A 9,023-nucleotide genomic window follows, 5' to 3' on the forward strand; every position below is an offset into this window, starting at 1 on the left:
GTAATAATCAATTATCCAACAAATTCGGCAAAGCAAATATTCTCGTCAAAACAATAAGGTGCACTTCTATCAAAAAGCCTATGAGTCATAGGAAATAAACTTTGGTATAATACAATACCAACTACTGCTAATATAGTAAAAAATGATAATTAACTCACCAGTATCCATAATTCATTCACTAATTTTGTTAGAATATCAAACAAGTCTGACAATATTATCAAACAAAAGCAAAACAACTGACTATTACATAAACACAAAGCCAAGAAAATTGACACAGTCAAGATCAAAATGATCACACATTCCATACAAAATACAAAAAATTACAAGTAACAAATTGCCAATCATTCTGCCAGGTTTTCATCTTCCTCCTCGACAGCCTCATCATCATCTACTAAAATTTCGGTCCGAACAACTGTGCCCGAATCTATTTTTGAGAAGTCACTTTTCAGAGACAATAACTTTGCCTGCATCACAGCATGCTCAAATCCTTCAACAAAGGCATCCAGAATCTCAAATCCTTCACAATAACTTCATTAACTTGATTATTCATATTAGAAAGATCACTTCCCTTTTTCTTCAGCAACTCTAAATCTTTATCATGGCTGCTCTTCACCGATTTTAACTCTTCCTCTTTTTCGGCTAATTTCTTTTTTAGATAATTAATCGTACTCTTTTTCAACTAAAGTTCAACCTTTAAACTTACTGATTCATCGTTGTTCTCCAAAAGTTTCTTATGCCTCCCTTCTTAGCTCCGACTAATACTATCCAAATGGAAACCCAAAATCTCACATAAGAAGTTATATAACATATAACTCATGAACAATTTACAAGTAATTTCAGTTTAATACCTGAAGATATTGGTCAACCGCAATATCCCTGACCTCATCAATAAGAAAAACGTCGAAAGATGAGTGAAAAACCTCATCATCAATGACAATAAAAGGAAACTTCTTGTCCAATACTGAGGAGTCGTCCCTATTCTCAGTAAATCCATGCAGCTTTTCTTGCTTGCTCACGAAAGCAGTCAGTTCTTCCAAGGGAATTTCCCTCTCCTTCTCAGCAACATTGTCACATAAGTTTATAACATCAGCCTTCTTCTTTCTAAAAATAATACTCTTCTTCTTGGGGGCTGGTTGATTCACTTCTCCCTCTCTGTCAATTTTAACAAGGTTCGATGATAAACCCTCCTTCTCAACATTCTTCGTCTTTAGACGAGCTCTTAAGCTCACCGCTGATACACCTGGATACTTCCCACCTACAAAACAATTAAAAATAATTTCAAAATATATCCATTTATTTCATTCTCAAAAAACAGTTCATAAACCCTCATTGAGCTAGCTCACCACCGACATTCTATCTTCTTTCCATGGAAGTAGATTAAAAATAGATATTAAATTTTCTCTATCAATAACCTCCACCAGATATCCTAGTATGCTCTCATTCCTATGACTTATCTCTTCTGGTCCCAAAATATGTTGTGGTTGTGAACACCAAAACAAAAAAAACTTCTTACTAAGATGCTCGTCTAAATAGAAGAAAAAAATTCTCATCCACCGATTTTACTTTCAAAAATTTTTCCTTAAAATTTTTAAAGGAGGACTTATAAAGTGTGAAAACAGCAAAGTCCAGACACTATTCAACTTAACCCAAACCCACTTCCAAACTCTTAAGCTTGAAAAAAAAAATTCCACATAAGGTTTTATCTTTAAAAACTCTATCAAAATTTTAAAACACCTTAAAAATATCCAACTATTTAGGTGAAGTTGAAAAGAGACACTATTTAATTGTTTTAAAATATCACACTCAAAACCAGTAAAAGATAATTTCACATAAAATTCTTTAAGCACACAACTATACATATATAAAATATTCAAAATCAATTTTTCTATGAAAAATACGATTAGCCCTAATATATGGCAGCAACTCAATCTTCACTTTAGAACCTTTTCTGACTATTTTCGATACATTTATCTCACCTATACTATCAACTCGAATCTTCACATCCTCACTAACTCACTTGTAAGAACTATCATCATCAAATTTTTGTTTTTCCTTCTCCTTTTTGTCAATCATATTTTTTCAGAAAGAAAAATGAAGAAAAAAAGAAACGATAGCACAAAACAGCAACTAAAAAACTTATCTCTTTTTCTCATGCTTTTATCACTTCCTAACACGTTTCAAAAAAAGAGAAATTACCTTTATGAATTCTTTCATGATTTCAATAACTACAACACCATATTTAATAGAATCTATTCAGTTCAATCATAAACCCCCAACCGTTACTTCTCCTCAACATCAATGGTCTTGATTGCATTGAAAAATGCAACGATACCGTCGAACTTATTAGCTACCATTGACTATGGTAGCTAATAAGTTCGACCTATACCTTCCATAAACATTTAATTCAATTATTTTTTATTTATTTTATTTTAATAAAAAAAGTTTATCTAAAGGCTCCATACCTATAATTCAAATTGCTGAGTTATAATTCAGAAAAGCTCAATCTACTTTATCAAAATATCACCAGACAAAGCTTGGGGGTTATAATGTGATCGTTATAACTCGGCTATAAACACGATAGTTCGGTTATTAAAATACCAAAACGTATCATGACATTCTAAAATGCTATTATTCCTCATTTAAGTGAGATACTTAAAAAATATAATCGAAGATACCTCATCCCAAGTATAAAAGGAATGTAAGAAAATTGTTTAAGGACATTGCAATTTACAAAGCATATTATTCACTCACTAACTTAAGTATTGGAGTGTCTTTTTAATTTGTAGGTGCTCACTTGTTCTTCTGCTGTCGAAGTATAACTCATCTTGACGGAAACTTTGCAGTTATTTGCCCGTGAACGAGTTATACCGTGGCTAACCTTCACAAAAATTATTGTTTTTAATCAATAATTAATCAACAGTATCTAAAAGTATTGACTAATTAAGAATGTTATTGGACTATTGAATTAAAAGTATTAAATTGATGACTAAAAGTATTAATTAATATAAAATAAAGTTGCTAGTCTTAAACTTTTTTTTTATATATATTTTAAGAATTTAATATTGATATAGTGTAAAAATTTTTACGTGACCATCCAATCAAATTAATTTGTTTAAATGATATTTTAAATATTATAGTTGAAAATTAATTAATTTCCCTGTGTAATAAATTGTGTTGTTTTTTAATTTTTAATCTAACAGCCGACATCTAAATTTTATTATTTAAAACTCATCTAAACAATTCGATCCGACAAAGGTTTATGAAGAATTAAAAATCTCTTTAGTGAAAATTTTTTCCAACTCAATTGTCTTAAAACCTTTAATTTAAAAACTAAAGTATCTACTTACCACTACGTATATGGCCAATGTCATATTGTCTATTATTGTGGCTTTTAATGGACTGAAAATAGCTGGTAAACGGAGGCATTATGCCATGATCTTGTGTCACCCCACTTACAGCTTTTCTATTATAATCTTAATTTAAATTAATAAAATTAAATTTTTCTAGCTGACAAAATGCTATAACTTTGAAGCAATCAGCTAGAAAGGAGAAAAAATAAAGCTGCCAAATGTTTGAGTCTTTATGGCATATCTTTGTTCATAATAATAATAACTGAATCCCTCACTCCTAGGAGGAGGCTTCAACCGGACAAAAGTGCTTATTTCAATTCCTTAATAAAAAGGTGTTTATCATTATACTTTTCAATTGAAGTTGATGGTGGTGCAATAACAATTGTGTTCTTGCAAGGACACTATATAACCTAGCAAAACAAAAATAAAATTGTCACACTTTTGTTATGACTCTTCTTCTTCTGTGTGTATATAATTATGTTACTTGTACATAAAATATCAATAACTAAATTAATTTATATAATATATATATATATATATATTAAAATATAAAAAATATATTTATATATAAATTTATAATAATTAATTTTTGATAATGTATAAGTAACATTTATATATATATATATATATATATATATATATATATATATATATATATATATATATATATATATATATATATATCATCTAGAAGATGCTATATATGCCCTTGGATTATGGTGGTTTTTCTTCTCTTGTGATGAGAATCTGCTTTCATTATGAGTGAGGTGACTAAAGGCAACAATGGCAGGGAAGCCATTGAGTTAATTTGGCTACGTGAAATAATAATAATGATAAAGGAGGGCCTCTTTTATTTGCTTTCATCTGTTTATGTTCTTTCCTTTTCTTCCCCCAACGTGGCCAAAAGGTAAACCTAAATGGGAAAACAAATTTGTTTAAGTGGTCTACATTCAATGTTACAATTATTGTATTAGTCAACAGTTGAACTATTGATTAGATAATTGAGCAGAAAAAAAAATATTATCATTTTTTCACTTTATGTAAATAGTTAAAAAACGAGATATTCAATAAAAATACTAATATAATAAATTATAAGATCTTAAAAAAACCATCTTCACAAAAACTAGTTCATTCATATTATAAAAAATCTCAAAATCTTGTAAAATTCTTTTGCAAATATCAGTCAAATCTAATGTAGGACAGATATTAATTCCACAAAACTCAAAACATAAAACTCAAGATTGTATCACACCTAGGGCTTGGATAAATGTCTCTAACTTGGTGATTCATTAGTCACCATAATAAGGTTTATTGCTATAGGCTGAAACATTCATATGAAAGGTGGGTCCAAATTTGTGGAGGTTAAATGCTCCACCTTCTAACAAATTAAAGTATACGTTAAAGACATACATTCCCCAAGTCCTTAATAACTGAAAATGACTTTGGCAGATCGAAATTCCTTTTGTTTTTAGACTTATTATATTTAATATATTCCTTCGTTCTTCAATTAATTATGTGGTTCTTGGCGAGAGTTTTCTATTGAGTTACTTGTAGTCAACAAATAAATATTATTCTATGCTAGAGTTGACCAATTTTTGGCTTGCTACTATTTTAAAAGGGAATATTGACAAATGATGATTTATGATTTAATTGGTGTCTTTGTCTGTGTGAAAAAAGAATATTTATCTGTGAGAATGATATTTTTATTCTAAGATTGGCATAATAAATTTATGGGTTGGTGGCACAATCTATGAAATATATAGAGACAATTTTTAAAGTTGGCATAATTATTTCTCTAATCAATAGTAAGGATCAAGATCTTTTAAAGCGATAAAATTAATAAAATAAAAATAATAAAATTCATATATAATGAGAATTATAAATTTAAAGATAATTAATTATTTATTTTATTAATTTTTTATTTTAATAAATATAAATTCGAGTAAATCATATACATATATGTCAAATCCTAACGCTGAGATGGAAGAGATTGAAATATTTTGCTATAAGAATACTCAAGTATTTCTCTTCTTATAGTAAATCAAATATTTAACAAGGACTTAAAAAAAAATGTTTGAGTTAGTAACTTATATATCTTTCAAATATTGCGTGTCTAATTAAATCTCAAATTTTAATAGCTTTACCATATTGTTAACGAAAGACTTGTAGGCCTCAACTACCCCTCTTATCTTATTTAAATAGTTATTTGTGGAATAAGTATAGCAAATTAATTTTTAATTAGTTAATATTAATCAGTTTTTAAATTGTCGAATTATCTTTTTGAGAAATTTAGATTTAGAATTAGGACTTAATGTTTAGAATTTAAAATTTAAAATTTAGAATAAAAAATAATTTAAACAAGTTAGTTAACGTTGATTAAAAAATAATTAATTTCCTAATTAAACTTTAATTTGTGTGTCTTTTTTACTTTAACTTATAAACAAACCTTATTGCACTAAATTACATCCCTTACGTTCCTTATAATAAACATATTCTTCAAAAGATTTTTTTTTTATTATTTTATAAACAACTAGCTCTAATAAGGACAACGTATCACACAATTTCACTATAATATTTTGCATGAGGCATGTGATGAATAAAGTTGATTGGTTCTGCAACTCACACGGGTGATGTGTTAAACACTTAAACCGCTATTTCTGATAATTTTATACAAATAATTAATACGAAATTATGCAACAAATAACCCATTTAGAATGCAGAACTAATTTTTAGTCATCACGCATACAACTCTTGTAAAATTTTTAGACATAACATTTTTTTTTTTTTTACTTTAAGTGATTATAATGTAAAGACCAAAGTGCGAATGAAGATAACAAAACCTTTCTTAATTAATAATTATCAAAAGAAAAAGCAAGCATACTAGTGTTGATTAGTTAGGGCTATTTTTATATATAAATAAAATAATTATTTTGTTTATCAATTTATTTAATTTTAAGATAATTTACTTGCTTAAATAATAATTTCTAAAGTATTTAGAGTTGGAGTCATAGGTTCAAATTCACAAATTATTTGCCTTAAAAAAATTAAAATTTTAAAAATAAGAGATTAATAATTATTAAATTTATAATTTTTATTGTATATAAATTTTGAATAAAGTTTTACATTCAAGCAAAATACTTAACCAAGTCTAACCAAGTTGTTATAACAACTTTTTAAATCAGGTGCTTCTTTCTCCTTATCCTTCTCCGTTTTCTTCTCCTTTTCCTTCTCTGTTTCATTCTCATTCTCTTTCTTCTTCTTCTTCCAAATTCGCGCACTCAAGTTCTTCTTCGCACACGCAAATTCTTCTTCTTTATCGTCATTATCAATAATACCAATATTTTGCGAACATCTTTATTAGTTATAATTTTCTCTGTTGCCATTATTAAATAATTTTGGTTCATTTTTTTAATTTATTTCGATTCATTTATGTGTTAATTGAGGTTCACTTGGTGATAAGTATTGACCAAATTTTTTATTCTTTAAGTCAATTTATTTCTTAGTTTAATTGAGATTTATTTGATCCAGAAATGAATTCGATGTGTTTTTATTAATGATTGAGTCTTTTTTTAGCAAAAAAAAATGAAATTATTGATTATCACTTTATTTAATTGTATTAAATTTCATTCAATTCTATTCAATTTGTCTTGAAAACCATTCCATGGGATAAATTATTCATCGACATCACACTTGGACTGCAAATGAATTGAAAATATTATTAAAGCGAAACCATTGTATAATACCAAATGAACCAAACATTTGTCCATTATATAAATTCGAATTAAAAAACATCTGCGTCGAGAATGAAGTGTAAATATTATCAAAGCGAAACTATTGTATAATACCAAATGAACCTAACATTTGTCCATTACATAAAGTCGAATTCAGAAACACCTGTGTCTAGAATAAATCGAAAATATTATCAAAATGAAACCATTGTATAATACTAAATGAAACTTGCATTGCATGTGATACATGCTTGTTTGATGAAAATAATTTTTGTTAAATTTGGTTAACTTGATTGAGTTTGAATAAATGTTTGGATGTGTAATTAGCTGATAAATTTTATGATATTAGTTTAAAAATAATTAAGTATTTTTTATTTTACTTTATTAATTTGACCATTTTAAAAAAATTTGATCTTAGTAAAAAAACGAGATATATAATAGTTATTAAGGTATTAAAAACTCAGATACAATTATCATTATAAAATTAAAATTTATAAATTATTAAATAATAATTTAATTAAATTTATTAAATTATTAAATAATTTTTAATTATGAATTTTATATAAAAATAATTGTATACGAGTATTCATTCGACCTTATTAGAGTTAAGTTCATAATCCAACCATCGATCTGGTGGGCCTGACTAGAAGTGAATTGGTTTATAGCCGTAAGATCATTGATTGGATGATGATCTAGTGAAGCAGTACAGTACCTGCATTGTCATGGTCAAGGGTGTACAGTATCCGTACACGTGGCACAGCCTACGATTGTGACAATTCATCACTGATCACTAAATAGTGGGAGATTGGGGTCCCATGATCGAGTAGTGAGATCAATTATTTTTTTGAAAAATATTAATGTATTTTTAAACACTGTACTCTATTAAATTATAAATACTACATTTTTTATTAATTATATAAATGTTAATTTTTTATTTATTATACTATATATTAATAATTTAAAATTTAGAATTTAAAATTTAGGAGATTTTATTTTTTATTTTTAATAATAAATTAATTTTCAAAAATCATTACACTATTTATTCTTTTTAGAGTGTAATAACATTTGTCATAAATATTTAAATTATCCTTTAGAAAGTTAAATCATATATTTTTTAATAAAATTTTATTTTGTTATAAATTTTCAAAAATTATTCATAATAGATAGATTAATTCCTTTGTCGTTTTAACAGGAAATTGATTTAATATTTTTTCAAACTTAATTTTATTAACATAACATAGGAATCAATCTGTTTAATAAAAATAATTCTCAGTGATTTTAAAAGTAATCAATTTATTTTAAAGGTCGATCTAAAAATAGTTGAAAATCAATTTAGATATGTATTCTTAATTCTTTTTCTATACTCACTTAAAATTTATTATTTTATTATTATAATATATTGAATGTTATATAAAAAAAAAGATTTATTGTTGGTTGCCACATAGATAGATATAGAGCAAGTTGGGGGTGTTGTGGAGGGTAAATCATGGGTCATTGTCTATTCCCACTGTCCACAACAAATGCAGCACATGAGACAATATGTCACACTCGCTCTGAGTTGGTGTCTCTGTGGAAACTGTGCCACTCACTCTCACTCTCAACCACATTGCAAGCACCCCCTCTTTTTCTCATTGCACTATTGGACCTATTTTTTCTTCTTTCTTCTTCTCTTCTAACTTCTAATGCCACTCATCGTCCCACCTTTCTCCCTTAGGCCTTAGCTTCATATCTATTTCTATGTGTATAATATAATTCCTCTTATACACTATTTAATAACAAAAAGAAAATATATATATATATATATATATATTAAGTTAATAATGTATGAATAATATTACATAATCAAATTATAAACTCTAATTTTTAAACCTTGACTAATTCTAAATATTAAAGAATAAATTATAAGTTCTAAATTTTGCGCCTCTCATGGCTGCTATTCAGAAAT

The sequence above is a fragment of the Arachis hypogaea genome, chromosome 2 (assembly GCF_003086295.3).
Source record: "Arachis hypogaea cultivar Tifrunner chromosome 2, arahy.Tifrunner.gnm2.J5K5, whole genome shotgun sequence".
Classification (NCBI taxonomy): Eukaryota; Viridiplantae; Streptophyta; class Magnoliopsida; order Fabales; family Fabaceae; genus Arachis; species Arachis hypogaea.